Source organism: Kogia breviceps, chromosome 3, assembly GCF_026419965.1.
Source record: "Kogia breviceps isolate mKogBre1 chromosome 3, mKogBre1 haplotype 1, whole genome shotgun sequence".
Classification (NCBI taxonomy): domain Eukaryota; kingdom Metazoa; phylum Chordata; class Mammalia; order Artiodactyla; family Physeteridae; genus Kogia; species Kogia breviceps.
In genome coordinates this window covers 133,042,226-133,057,825 of record NC_081312.1, presented here as the reverse complement: position 1 = coordinate 133,057,825, position 15,600 = coordinate 133,042,226, and the positions used below count along the sequence as shown (strand labels likewise).

The following is a 15,600-nucleotide window of genomic DNA, read 5'->3' as shown; positions in this document are numbered from 1 at the left end:
TATGAGGAGACACATGTAGGAGTTTAAAGTTCACCAACTGAGACCCATGAACAGGTACTGCTCTAGAGGTAAATGCAAACTGGACATAGACCAGCTTTAACTTGACCAAAGTGATCTGCCTTAATCTGTCTGTCTGCCAGCGTGAAGAGGCCATCCATGCGGGAAGTTGGCCTAAGGCCCAGTGTAGGAGCCAGAACAACATGGGGAGGGTATTTCATAGCAGAGCTGCCAGCAAAGGGTAACAAGGGTGTCCATGGGGCAGGGGAGGGGCAGGCTGGCATAGGAAATGCATTCACAAGTCGGGTGACCCATCCTGGGGACTCAGAGCCCAAGAAAGGTGAGGAGGATATCCCAATGGAGAGGGGAAAGGGCCGTCTTGAGTGTCAGGTCCTGAGCAGGGTGGGGAAGAAAATCACATGGGGTTGTTGGGGAGGCCTAGAGTTGGGTTTCAGAGCCTGAGCAGTGGAAAGGTGGTCATCCATGTAGAAGGCCAGCCTGGCATAGGGTGTTGGAGCCCAAGCAGGGAGAGGAGGGTGTTCATGCAGTGGGCTTGTCCTATGTGAGAAGTCAAAACCTGAGTGGGAATTTTGCAAGAGAGAGGGGTTGGTGGCAGTGATGCAAAATTGGTTATATAACTAAGCATACTAAGGATGAATGGAGCCACGTTTCTCACTGTTAGAGAAAGGCGTTACAAACATGACTTGAATAAACCCTGTGATGTTGGATTGGAATTCAAGGTATTGGTATGAGCTTATAGTTTTCAACAGAGATAGAGACAGAAATAAATGTGTGTGTGTGTGTGTGTGTGTGTGTGTGTGTGTGTGTGTGTGAGTGTGTGTGCATATGTATTCTCTTGATCTGTCTACTGAAAGGACCTGGGAGAAGGAACATCCCAACATGAATAAGCACAAGTAAGCCTGGGATATGTTCTGATGGAAAGCCAGGAGGTACTCAAAAATGATGGGACTATGTCAAAAAGACACTGATAGTAATTTGAAGGGATTCCTATTAGTCAAGTCAGGGACAAATTTGAGAATCAAAAACATAATAATAGTAATGGATTATAACCATTTAATCAATCAGCAAGTTCATACTGATATAAATAGGTAAACAAATTGGTGGAAAGTTTGATGAGGAGCAGGATATTACATAGTTTAAAATTACTTCCCGGGCTTCCCTGGTGGCGCAGTGGTTGAGAGTCCGCCTGCCGATGCAGGAGACGCGGGTTCGTGCCCTGGTCCGGGAGGATCCCACATGCCGCGGAGCAACTAAGCCCGTGAGCCATGGCCGCTAGGCCTGTGCGTCCGGAGCCTGTGCCCCGCAGCGGGAGAGGCCACAGCAGTGAGAGGCCCGCATACCGCAAAAAAAAAATTACTTCCCCATAAATATTTATTAAATACAAAGGACAATAGAGTAACTTTAGCTATATACTGTATGATTTCATTTATATGACATTATGAGAAGGCAAAACTACAGAGATGGAGAACAGATCAGTGGTTGCCAGGTATTAGGGGTGGAGGGAGGGCTTCACTATAATGTTTCTGCAGTAATATTTTATGGCATGATGAAACTGTTTGCATCTTGTATATGGTAATGGTTACATGATTCCATGTATTTGTCCAAGCTTATAGAACTGTGCATCAAAAAGTGGAAAAGCCTGAGAGACAACACCTTAATCAAACAAAGTGAACATCATCAGTAATGGGACAAACTGAAGCCCTGTGATCCCTGAGGGGATGCAACGAGAAGAATGCAGCATCACTTTTGTGATATTCCCACCAAAGATGCATAAACTGAGAACTCGTTTGGAGGTTCTAGCAGGGAAACACAGCTATACCCTTGGTGGAAGATCAATCCTCCTCTTTCAGGGAAGCTCGTCCTCTTTGACCCAGTCAGTGTGCAGCTTTGGGAGGAAGCATGTGGAGCAATGATCAAGGAAGGGGACACCCACCTAGCCAGCCAGATTAGATCAACCCTGGCAATCAATAGGGTGACAGATGTCACAAGCAGATCGCTCTCATATCCTAAAGATGCATAAACTGCATCTAATCATGAAGGAGCATCATACAAACCCCAGTTGACCCACATTCAGCAGAATACCTGCCCTATGATCTTTAAAAGTGTTAAAGCCAGGAAAGTCATGGAAACATGAGAAAGTCTTCTATAATTTTCAGTCACAAGTCGTGTACATATTTTGTTAGATTCATGTCTAGGTATTTCATTTGCTTTTGAGTGGTTATAAATGGTCTTTTGTTATAAATTTTTTTTTCACATCTTTATTGTTAGTATATTGAAGTATGTTTGATTTTTGTGTGTTGATTTTGTAGCCTGAAACCCTGCTGAAGTGTTGTTTCTCAGACTTTCCTTGAACATACTTTAGAATTCCATTTGACCTCTCTATACTGATTTTTTTAAAAATTGAAATATTGTTGGGATTCCACAAGTGCCCTGAGCCCTGCGCTTCAGGCAGTCAGAGCTCTGCGCTGGGCTGAGAACCTTGGAGTCTTGGCGTTTGGCTTGCTGTGCATCTGGCCACTGAACCTCGTTCGTTAGCACTTCTAACAAAGCCAGGACCTGGGGAAATGCTGGGGAAGTCTTCCGGTCGCAGGAAGGTATAAGTCCAGTGTTTTGAAGCAAAGACTCTGGAAGAGTTGCAGAAGTCTTTCCTGCTTCATCTTCCAGCACCTCATACACGGCGTCGGCCTCGCAGAAGAATATGAAAGAGGTTCATTGTAACTGTGATTCAGTGAAGAGAGGCATCTGAAGGCTGGTCCTGGGGAAAATTTTCCGGAGGTGGATCACAAAAGATCTTGCTACTGAACTTCCCTGGAGCCCGAGGGGAGGGCGGCCTCACTGAGACTGCTGGCTCTGGAGGAGCCCCACCAGCCGAAGTCGCGACAGTCCTTGGGACCTCGGGCCAATTGTTTCAACAAGTAACTTAAAGACAAAATTGGAAAAACAAGGAGGTTTGTGCCTGAGATCATGTTGATGTGAAACCAGGGATGGCCACCTTGTGCCAGGGGTTGCCAGTCTGCCACCTGCTAAAGGAGAGGATGTGTCACCAATACCTGCCGTTGGAATTTCTCCCCGGGCAGAGAGTGAGTACAGCGTGGAGGAGCTTCAAGATGGCGGAAGAGTGAGACGCGGAGATTACCTTCCTCCCCACAAATACATCAGAAATACATCTACATGTGGAACAGCTTCTACAGAACACCTACTGAACGCTGGCAGAAGACCTCAGACCTTCCAAAAGGCAAGAAACTCCCCAGGTACTTGAGTAGGGCACAAGAAAAAACAGAGACAAAGAATAGGGAGGGGACCTGCACCAGTGGGAGGGAGCTGTGAAGGAGGAAAGGTTTCCACACACTAGAAGCCCCTTCGCGGGCAGAGACTGCGGGTGGCGGAGGAGGGGTGCGCTTCGGCGCCGTGGAGGAGAGTGCAGCAACAGGGTGCGGAGGGCAAAGCAGAGAGATTCCCGCAGAGGATCGGTGCTGACCGGCAGTAACCAGCCCGAGAGGCTTGTGTGCTCACCCGCCGGGATGGGCGGGGGCTGGGAGCTGAGGCTCGTGCTTCAGTCAGAAGCCGGGAGAGGACTGGGGTTGGCTGCATGAACACAGCCTGAAGGGGTTAGTGCGCCGCGGCTAGCCGGGAGGGAGTCCGGGAAAAGTCTGGAGCTGCCGAAGAGACAAGAGACTTTTTCTTGCCTCTTTGTTTCCTGGTGCGCGAGGAGAAGGGATTAAGAGCGCCGCTTAAAGGAGCTCCACAGACGGCACGAGCCGCGGCTATCAGCGCGGACACCAGAGACGGGCATGAGACGCTAAGGCTGCTGCTGCCGCCACCAAGAAGCCTGTGTGCGAGCACAGGTCACTGACCACACCTACCCTCCCGAGAGTCTCTGCAGCCCGCCACTGCCAGGGTTCCGTGATCCAGGGACAACTTCCCCAGGAGAACGCACGGCGCACCTCAGGCTGTGCAACGTCACGCTGGCCTCTGCCGCCGCAGGCTCACCCGGCATCCGTACCCCGCCCCCACGGCCTGAGTGAGCCAGAGCCCCCGCATCAGCGGCTCCTTTAATCCCGTCCTGTCTGAGTGAAGAACAAACGCCTTCAGGTGACCTATACGCAGATGCGGGGCCAATCCAAAGCTGAATCCCGGGAGCTGTGCGAACAAAGAAGAGAAAGGGAAATTTCTCCCAGCAGCCTCAGGAGCAGCGGACTAAATCTCCACAATCAACTTGATGTACCCTGCATCTGTGGAATACCTGAATAGACAATGAATCATCCCAAATTGAGGAGGTGGACTTTGGGAGCAACGATACATATATTTTTTTCCCTTTTTCTCTTTTTGTGAGTGTGTATGTGTATGATTCTGTGTGTGATTTTGTCTGTATAGTTTTGCTTTTACCATTTGTCCTAGGGTTCTGTCTTTTTTTTTTTATTACTTAAAAATTTTTTTTCTTAATAATTATTTTTTATTTTAATCTTTATTTTATTTTACTTTATTTTATTTTATTTTCTTCTTTCTTTCTTTCTTTTTTTTCTCCCTTTTATTCTGAGCTGTGTGGAGGACGGTTCTTGGTGCTCCAGCCCGGCATCAGGGCTGTGCCACTGAGGTGGGAGAACAAAGTTCTGGTCCACAAGCGACCTCCCAACTCCACGTAATATCAAATGGCGAAAATCTCCCAGAGATCTCCATCTCAACGCCACGACCCAGCTCCACTCAATGACCAGCAAGCTACAGTGCAGGACACCCTATGCCAAACAACTAGCAAGACAGAAACACAACCCCATCCATTAGCACAGAGGCTGCCTAAAATCATAAGGCCACAGACACCCCAAAACACACTACCAGATGTGGACCTGCCCACCAGAAAGACAAGATCCAGCCTCATCCACCAAAACACAGGCACTACTCCCCTCCACCAGGAAGCCTACACAACCCGCTGAACCAAACTTAGCCACTGGGGACAGACACCAAAAACGACAGAAACTACGAACCTGCAGCCTGTGAAAAGGAGATCCCAAACACAGTAAGTTAAGCAAAATGAGAAGACAGAGAAACACACAGCAGATGAAGGAGCAAGGCAAAAACCCACCAGACCTAAAAAATGAAGAGGAAATAGGCAGTCTCTCTGAAAGAAAATTCAGAGTAATGATAGTAAAGATGATCCAAAATCTTGGAAATAGAATTGAGAAAATACAACGTTTAACAAAGGACCTAGAAGAACTAAAGAGCAAACAACAAAGATGAACAATGCAATAAATGAAATTAAAAATTTTGTAGATGGAGTTAATAGCAGAATAACTGAGGCAGAAGAACGGATAAGTGACCTGGAAGATAAAATAGTGGAAATAAATACTGCAGAGTAGAATAAAGAACAAAGAATGAAAAGAATTGAGGACAGTCTCAGAGACCTCTGGGACAACATTAAAAGCACAAACATTCGAATTATAGGTGTCCCAGAAGAAGAAGAGAAAAAGAAAGGGACTGAGAAAATATTTGAAGAGATTATAGTCGAAAACTTCCCTAATATGGGAAAGGAAATAGTTAATCAAGTCCAGGAAGCACAGAGAGTCCCATACAGGATAAACCCAAGGAGAAACAGTCCAAGACACATATTAATCAAACTATCAAAAATTAAATACAAAGAACAAATATTAAAAGCAGCAAGGGAAAAACAAGTAACATATAAGGGAATCCCCATAAGGTTAACGGCTGATCTTTCAGCAGAAACTCTGCAAGCCAGAAGGAGTGGCAGGACATATTTAAAGTGATGAAAGAGAAAAACCTACAACCAAGATTACTCTAGCCAGCAAGAATCTCATTCAGATTTGAGGGAGAAATTAAAAGCTTTACAGACAAGCAAAAGCTAAGGGAATTCAGCAGCACCAAACCAGCTTTACAACAAATGCTAAAGGAACTTCTTTAGGCAGGAAACACAAGAAAAGGAAAAGATCTACAGTAATAAACCCAAAGCAATTAAGAAAATGGTAATAGGAACATACATATCAATAATTACCTTAAATGTAAATGAATTAAATGCTCCAACCAAAAGACATAGACTGGCTGAATGGATACAAAAACAAGACCCTTATATATGCTTTCTACAAGAGACCCACTTCAGACCTAGGGACACATACAGACTGAAAGTGAGGGGATGGAAAAAGATATTCCATTCAAATGAAAATCAAAAGAAAGCTGGAGTAGCAATTCTCATATCAGACAAAATAGACTTTAAAATAAAGACTATTACAAGAGACAAAGAAGGACATTACATAATGATCAAGGGATCAATCCAAGAAGAAGATATAACAATTGTAAATATTTATGAACCCAATATAGGAGCACCTCAATACATAAGGCAAATACTAACAGCCATAAAAGGGGAAATTGACAGGAACACAATCATAGTAGGAGACTTTAACACCCCACTTTCAACAATGGACAGGTCATCCAAAATGAAAATAAATAAGGAAACACAAGCTTTAAATGATACATTAAACAGGATGGACTTAATGGATATTTATAGGACATTCCATCCAAGAACAAAAGAATACACATTCTTCTCAAGTGCTCATGGAACATTCTCCAGGATAGATCATACCTTGAGTCACAAATCAAGCCTTGGTAAATTTAAGAAAGTTGAAATTGTATCAAGTATCTTTTCCGACCACAACGCTATGAGACTAGATATCAATTACAGGAAAATATCTGTAAAAAATACAAACACATGGAGGCTAAACAACACACTACTTAATAACCAAGAGATCACTGAAGAAATCAAAGAGGTAATCAAAAAATATCTAGGGCTTCCCTGGTGGTGCAATGGTTGAGAGTCCGCCTACCAATTCAGGGGACATGGGATCGTACCCCGGTCGGGGAGGATCCCACATGCCGCAGAGTGGCTGGGCCTGTGAGCCATGGCCGCTGAGCCTGTGTGTCCGGAGCCTGTGCTCTGCAGCAGGAGAGGCCACAACAGTGAGAGGTCTGTGTACTGAAAAAAAAAAATCTAGAACCAAATGACAATGGAAACACAATGACCCAAAATCTATGGGATGGAGCAAAAGCTGTTCTATGAGGGAAGTTTATAGCTATACAAGCGTACCTTAAGAAACAAGAAACATCTCAAATAAACAACCTAACCTTACACCTAAAACAATTAGAGAAAAAAGAACAAAAAAACCCCAAAGTTAGCAGGAGGAAAGAAATCATAAAGATCAGATCAGAAATAAATGAAAAAGAAATGAAGGAAATGATAACAAAGGTCAATAAAACTAAAAGCTGGTTCTTTGAGAAGATAAACAAAATTGATAAACCATTAGCCAGACTTATCAAGAAAAAAAGGGAGAAGACCCAAATCAATAGAATTAGAAATGAAAAAGGAGAAGTAACAACTGATATTGCAGAAATGCAAACGATCATGAGAGATTACTACAAGCAACTATATGCCAACAAAATTGGCAACCTGGAAGAAATTGACAAATTCTTAGAAATGCACAACCTTCCGAGTCTGAACCAGGAAGAAATAGAAAATAAGAACAGACCAATCACAAGCACTGAAATTGAAACTGTGATTAAAAATCTTCCAACAGGGCTTCCCTGGTGGCTCAGTAGTTGAGAGTCTGCCTGCTGATGCAGGGGACACGGGTTCGTGCCCTGGTCTGGGAAGATCCCACATGCCGCGGAGCTGCTGGGCCTGTAAGCCATGACCACGGAGCCCGCGCATCCGGAGCCTGTGCTCTGCAGTGGGAGAGGCCACAACAGTGAAAGGCCCGCATACCGAAAAAAAAAAAAAATCCAACAAACAAAAGCCCAGGACTAGATGGCTTCACAGGTGAATTCTATCAAACATTTAGAGAAGAGCTAATAGCTATCCTTCTCAAACTCTTCCAAAATATAGCAGAGGGAGGAACACTCCCAAACTCATTCTACAAGGCCACCATCACTCTGATACCAAAACCAGACAAAGATGTCACAAAGAAAGAAAACTACAGGACAATATCACTGATGAACATAGATGTAAATATCCTCAACAAAATACTAGCAAACAGAAACCAACAGCACATTAAAAGGATCATACATTATGATCAAGTGGGGTTTATCCCAGGAATGCAAGGATTCTTCAATATACGCAACTCAATCAACGTGATACACCGTATTAACAAATTGAAGGAGAAAAACCATATGAACATCTCAATAGATGCAGAGAAAGCTTTTGACAAAATTCAACACCCATTTATGATAAAAACCCTCCAGAAAGTAGGCATAGAGGGAAATTTCCTCAACATAATAAAGGCTATATATGACAAACCCACAGCCAACATCGTCCTCAATGGTGAACAATTGAAACCATTTCCACTAAGATCAGGAACAAGACAAGGTTGCCTACTCTCACCAGTATTATTCAACATAGTTTTGGAATTTTTAGCCACAACAATCAGAGAAGAAAAAGAAATAAAAGGAATCCAAATCAGAAAAGAAGTAAAGCTGTCACTGTTTGCAGATGACATGATACTATACGTAGAGAGTCCTAAAGAGGCTACCAGAACACTACTAAAGTGAATCCATGAATCTGGTAAAGTAGCAGGATACAAAATTAATGCACAGAAATCTCTTGCATTCCTATACACTAATGATGAAAAATCTGCAAGTGAAATTAAGAAAACACTCCCATTTACCATTGTAACAAAAATAATAAAATATCTAGGAATAAATCTACCAAAGGAGACAAAAGACCTGTATGCAGAAAATTATAAGACACTGATGAAAGAAATTAAAGATGATACAAATAGATGGAGAGATATACCATGTTCTTGGATTGGAAGAATCAACATTGTGAAAATGACTATACTAACCAAAGCAATCTACAGATTCAATGCAATCCCTATCAAACTACCACTGGCATTTTTTACAGAACTATAACAAAAAATTTCACAATTTGTATGCAAACACAAAAGACCCCAAATAGCCAAAGCAATACTGAGAAAGAAAAATGGAGCTGGAGAAATCCGGCTCCCTGACTTCAGACTATACTACAAAGCTACAGTAATCAAGACAGTATGGTATTGGCACAAAAACAGAAATATAGATCAATAGAACAGGATAGAAAGCCCAGAGATAAACCCACACACACATGGTCACCTTATCTTTGATAAAGGAGGCAAGAATATACAGTGGAGAAAAGACAGCCTCTTCAATAAGTGGTGTTAGGAAAACTGGACAGCTACATGTAAAAGAATGAAATTAGAACACCCCCTAATACCATACACAAAAATAAATTCAAAATGAATTAAAGACCTAAATGTAAGGCCAGACACCATCAAACTCTTAGAGGAAAACATAGGCCTAACACTCTATGGCATAAATCACAGCAAGATTCTTTTTGACCCACCTACTAGAGAAATGGAAATAAAACCAAAAATAAACAAATGGGACCTAATGAAACTTAAAAGCTTTTGCACACCAAAGGAAACCATAAACAAGACGAAAAGACAACCCTCAGAATGGGAGAAAATATTTGCCAATGAAGCAACTGACAAAGGATTAATCTCCAAAACATACAAGCAACTCATGCAGCTTAATATCAAAAAGACAAACAACCCAATCCAGAAATGGGCAGAAGACCTAAATAGACATGTCTCCAAAGAAGATATACAGATTGCCAACAAACACATGAAAGAATGCTCAATATCATTAATCATTAGAGAAATGCAAATCAAAACTACAATGAAATATCATCTCATACCAGTCAGAATGGCCATCATCAAAAAATCTAGAAACAATAAATGCTGGAGAAGGTGTGGAGAAAAGGGAACCCTCTTGCACTTTTGGTGGGATTGTAAATTCATACAGCCACTATGGAGAACAGTATGGAGGTTCCTTAAAAAACTACAAATAGAACTACCATATGACCCAGCAATCCCACTACTGGTCATATACCCTGAGAATACCATAATTCAAAAAGAGTCATGTACAAAATGTTCATTGCAGCTCTATTTAAAATAGCCAGGACATGGAAGCAACCTAAGTGTCCATCAACAGATGAATGGATAAAGAAGATGTGGCACATATACACAATGGACTATTACTTAGCCATAAAAACGAATGAAACTGAGTTATTTGTAGTGAGGTGGATGGACCTAGAGACTGTCATACAGAGTGAAGTAAGTCAGAAAGAGAAAAGCAAATACCATATGCTAACACATATATATGGAATAAAAAAAAGAATATGGTCAGAAGAACCTAGGGGCAAGATGGGAATAAAGATGCAGACCTACTAGCGAATGGACTTGAGGATATGGGGAGGGGTAAGGGTAAGCTGGGACAAAGTGAGAGAGTGGCATGGACATATATACACTACCAAACGTAAAATAGATAGCTAGTGGGAAACAGCCGCACAGCACAGGGAGATCAGTTTGGTGCTTTGTGACAACCTAGAGGGGTGGGATAGGGAGGGTGGGAGGGAGGGAGATGCAAGAGGGAAGACATATAGGGACATATGTGTATGTATAACTGATTCACTTTGTTATAAAGCAGAAACTGACACCATTGTAAAGCAATTATACTCTCATAAGATTTTTTTAAAAAAGAAGTATAGTTGGTGTACAGTTTTATGTTAGTTTCAGGGGTACTACATAGCAATTTGACATTTGCATACATTATGAAGTGATCACCACCAGAACTGTAGCAGCCTTCTGTCGTCATACAAAGTTATTACAATATTATTGACCGTGTTCCTTATGCTGTATAATACATCCCCATGGCTTATTTATTTTATACACAGTGAGTTTTTTTCAGAGTACTAGATTTATTTACTTTAAAATTATTTCATTTATTTATTTTTATTTATTTGGCTGCAGTTGTGGCATGTGGGATCTTTAGTTGCACTATGCAAGATCTTTCAGTTGTGGTATGTGAGATCTAGTTCCCTGACCAGGGATCGAACCTGGGCCCCCTGCATTTGGAGTGCAGAGTCTTAATTGCTGGACCACCAGGGAAGTCCTTAGATTCATTTATTTTTAATAGTCCATGCTTGTTAGTACCACCTTATTACCTTAGCTTTGTCATTGTTGATGGTTATGATTTTTGTTTGTTTTTATTATGGTCAGAACATTTAACATGAAATCTACTAGCTTAACAAAATTTTAAGTGTGTAATAGCTTATTGTTAATTATAGGCATGATATTGTACAGCAGATTCCTGAATTTCTGAATAAACAGAAATACTGTTTATTCTTTTCATCTGCTTCCTCTTTATTGCTCAGATTGGATCATTTCTATCCTTCTAGCTTTAGGTTCACTCCTCTGTCGTCTCCACTCTTCTACTGAGCCCATCCAGTGAGTTGTTGTTTTTATTTTTAAAATTTCATTTGTTGCTTTTTAAATTCTGAAATTTTCATTTGGTTCTTTTTATATTTCATATTTCTTTGAATTTTTGCTAAACAATTAAAAATATGTCATCCCTGAATACCCCAATATGCCTCTGTATCTGAGTGGAAGCTCAGCTTACACTAAGTGATGCTGCTGTAAAAAGCAACCCCAAACCTCAGCAACATACGACAAAGGTTTATTTTCCTTCACATTACATGTAAGTTGTTAATCACCAGTGGCTATACTCCAGCGTATGGATAGGCTGAGTCTATTTCACCGCTCTCTTCAGCCTGGGATCCAGGATGAAGGAGCAGCCCCTAGCTAGGTCATGCCACTCCCATGGAAGAAGGAAAAGAAGAAGAGAGCAGGCAGAAATTTGCACTGCCACTTCAAGCTTCTGTCAGAATGGCAAAGTGTCACTTCTGCTTATATTTCACTGACCAAAGACCAGCATGATGTCAATGGAGAGGGAAAATATACTCCTTCTAGAGGAAGGCCTGTAAATCACAGGGCAAGAGATGAAGGGAGGGGAGGATATATAATTCTTATCCAGAAAAGAAGGACCAAATAATTGAGAACAATAATACATCACTAAAGCATTTCCAAAGAGTAAGGACATTTCCTACTTAATCACAACACATTGTCACCTCTAACCAAATTAACAATTCCTTAATATCATCTAATGCTCAGCCTATATTAAAAATTTTCCAATTATCCCAAAACTACATTTAAAATTTAATTTATTCAAACCGAAATCCAATCAAGGGTCAATGTAACATGGTTACATGTCTTAAAGTCTTCTAAAATTGAGAACAGTCAGGAGACTGCATTTTTTTCATCATGGGATTTTTTTCAAGGGACTTGGGCATTTTTTCCAGCAGTATCTTCTACCTTCTGGATTTGTTTGGTTGATTCCTCATGGTGTCAATTTAACCTGTTCCTCCATCCCCAGATTTCTCATTAAATGAAAATTAGATATAAATAATAAGTTAAACTGAGGTTACATATTTTTGGAAAGAACATTCAGGTACTACTGTTTTGTTCATATTACATCACACCAGGTGGCATATATGTCTTGCTGTCTTACCATGAAGGATGATAAGATTGATCATTGTGTTCAGGTGTTGACAACCTGATTCCTCCAATGTAAATTTTTCCCTCTTGTTAGTATCACACCTGTGGTGTGAGACTCATGAATTATGTCAATAGCTGGTTCCCAACCAACCTTTCATTCAAATGCTTTGGCATCCATTGACAAGCTTGCCTGAATTAATTTTTTTCAGTTGTAGTAAAATGATAATTTTTATCATTACTTTTACATTTGTTAGCTGGCAATCTTGTGTAAAGAAGGGTATTCTTTATCATCATATCTAGTATATTTATGAGATAGCTAGATAGACAGCTATTAGCTATTTTTATTAAAAAATAAAACTCTTAGGATCCTATACATTGAGTTTTTAATCTTACTTTTAAGAAGCTCATATTATATTGTAAACACTTTTCTCTATATATTCTTCAAAATAGTTTTGATGGCTTATAATATGCATTATGGTGATGAATGACTATGATGAGTATTAATCTAATATACAGAACCTGTATGCTGAGCATTATAAAACCGTTTTTTTTGTGTTTCCTTGACTTCCATAGCTTTGATATTTTAAAGTATTACAGGGCAAGTATTTTGTAGAATATAAGTCACTTTGAGTTTGTCTGATAATTTCTCATGATTAGATTTAGGTTATGCATCTAGAATTTCTAGAATTCTGGAATTTCTATCTGGTTCTTTAAAAAACTTTTCTCATTTCTCCATTGAGATTCCCTGTTTGTTCATCCACTGTGGCTACATTTTCCTATAGTTTCTCTATCATATTTATTATACTTGTTTCAGCTAATTCCAAATCAAACATATGAGTCACTTATTGGTCATTGTATACAATATGTTATAGAAAATCTGGGTTAAGTTATCTTCCTCTAAAGAATATTGCATTTTGTTGTGGCAACAGTTAAATTACTTGCAGATTATCTTGATCCTTGGGGACTTAGTTTTAGCTTTCATTAGAGAAGGCATGTTCAGTTTTTCCCTTGGTCCTCAAATGTGGTCTTTGCTCCTAAGGTGTGGCTCTTCAGGAATGTCAGTGGAAAGCTCTAGCTGTTTGCCAAGCTCCTCTGTTTTGGTTGGACTTAAATGCCAAACTTAAACTTCTGAGTCCTAGGCAGCTGCTAAAATCTCAGCTCAGTTCCTTAGCCTCTTTTTTGCTGAGTTTCTTGAAGTCTTGTCATGTGCATACACAATTTAGGAATCAGTCAAGGATTAAAGGGATATTTATATTAAAATTTTGGATCTCCTTCTTTTGTGACTGATTCCTTTCTGGGTCGTTCTCTCCCCTGCCCCTTCCTGCTCCCTGATTTCCAGTGCTTCTGGATCATTTCCAAAACTCTGAATTCTGTCTCATACTAGTAAAACTGCTACTCTCTGCTTGAACTCTATTTGCCTAGGCACTTCAGTAAACTATGAAATGCCCCAAGGGGAAAAGCTGATTAAATGTCGGTCTCACCCAGTGAGCTTCTCTTCTTCAAGGATAAAATCCTTCCCATTTCTCTCTACTTTGGGTTGCTCTCCAGTGCCTTCACACAGTTGTTTTTTATATTTTGTCCAGGATTTACAATTGTTATTGGCAAGAGAGTTAATCTAATACAGGCTACTTCTCCATTCCATAACCTAGAACCAGATAGGTGTATTTTGATTCAAGGTTATTTAGAATTCATTATAAAGATGAAGAAGTAAATCAAACAAGCAGTAATAATATTTATATTTTAATGAATTTGTTTTTGTTTGGTACTTAAGGTGTTTGTAATGTTTCATAGAATTTGGCATGCTAGGATTGCAATTCTAACTTATAATGTGTAATTAAATAATTTGTTTAAATTTGTTGCTTAATGTTTAAATCTCACTTATTTTGTAAACAGTATGGGAACAACTAAAGGTATTTTAGATTCATATTTATATTTAACTTATTGGATTTACAAATATTCTTAAATACTTCAGAGAGGTCTCCCTGTAAATCAGATACTGAAATACTTAAAAAGGAAATTGACTATATTAGATTCAAAATTCAATTTGAAATATTTAAAGCATTTAATTAAATTTGTAAATAGGACTAAAATTAATACAAGCTCCTTATTAATGATTATTAAAATCTTCTACACTTATAAGGAAAATAGGAAAGTGACTAATATTGTAAATTGGATAATTGTATTTGTAATTAATTAATTTAATTAATTTTTATTGGAGTATAGTTGATTTACAATGTGTTAGTTTCTGCTGTACAGCAAAGTGAATCAGTTATACATTTGCATATATCCACTCTTTTTTAGATTCTATTCCCATATAGGTCATTACAGGGTATTGAGTAGAGTTCCCTGTGCTATACAGTGTATTTGTAATTTTAATAAATTGAACAATTAATTTTAAACTAATATTCTAAATGAGCATGTATTGACATAAACTCCATGGGTTTGGACTCTTCAAGACTGGGTTAAAATGGCTGTGGATCACAATTTACTTAATGTCTGTCATCCGTGATTTCTTTACCTGTAAAATGAAGATAATGATACTTCCCTAAAAGTACATGTTGCAATAAATAATAATGTTCACGATGGTAATAATAATGATTAATGATAATATTTTTAAAGGAGAGTTATAAAACAATGTACACACTATGATTCCATATTTTGGTTAAAAAATAAGATATGCAAAGACAGGTATTAAAGAGGTTATATACATTAGGGGTTTTTTTTTGTTTTTTTCGGTACGTGGGCCTCTCACTGTTGTGGCCTCTCCCGCTGCGGAGCACAGGCTCCGGACGTGCAGGCTCAGCGGCCATGGCTCACGGGCCCAGCCGCTCCGCGGCATGTGGGATCCTCCAGGACGGGGGCACGAACCCGCGTCCCCTGCATCAGCAGGCGGACTCTCAACCACTGCACCACCAGGGAAGCCCCTATACATTAGTTTTTACATACAATTATCTATCATTTAAAATTTTTTTCCACAGTATAAATGTATTATATTATGATATCTATTTGTTGTATGTATATGTGTGTGTGTTCATATATAAAACTTCTAGTTGTAGTTGATCATTTCGTGGGGAGGGATTATGAGTAACTTTTACTACTTGTTTCTTAATTTCATTTATTGTCTATGTTGAGCAGATATAACATAATCAGCAAACAC

General features: G+C 39.8%; 1 non-coding gene across 1 annotated transcript; it reads right to left on the bottom strand.

Annotated features, from left to right (window-relative positions):
- Window positions 1-10,924: 10,924 nt before the first annotated feature.
- TRNAW-CCA (transfer RNA tryptophan (anticodon CCA)) lies at window positions 10,925-10,997 on the bottom strand. The gene has a single exon. It is a non-coding gene; the product is annotated as a tRNA-Trp (tRNA).
- Window positions 10,998-15,600: the final 4,603 nt, after the last annotated feature.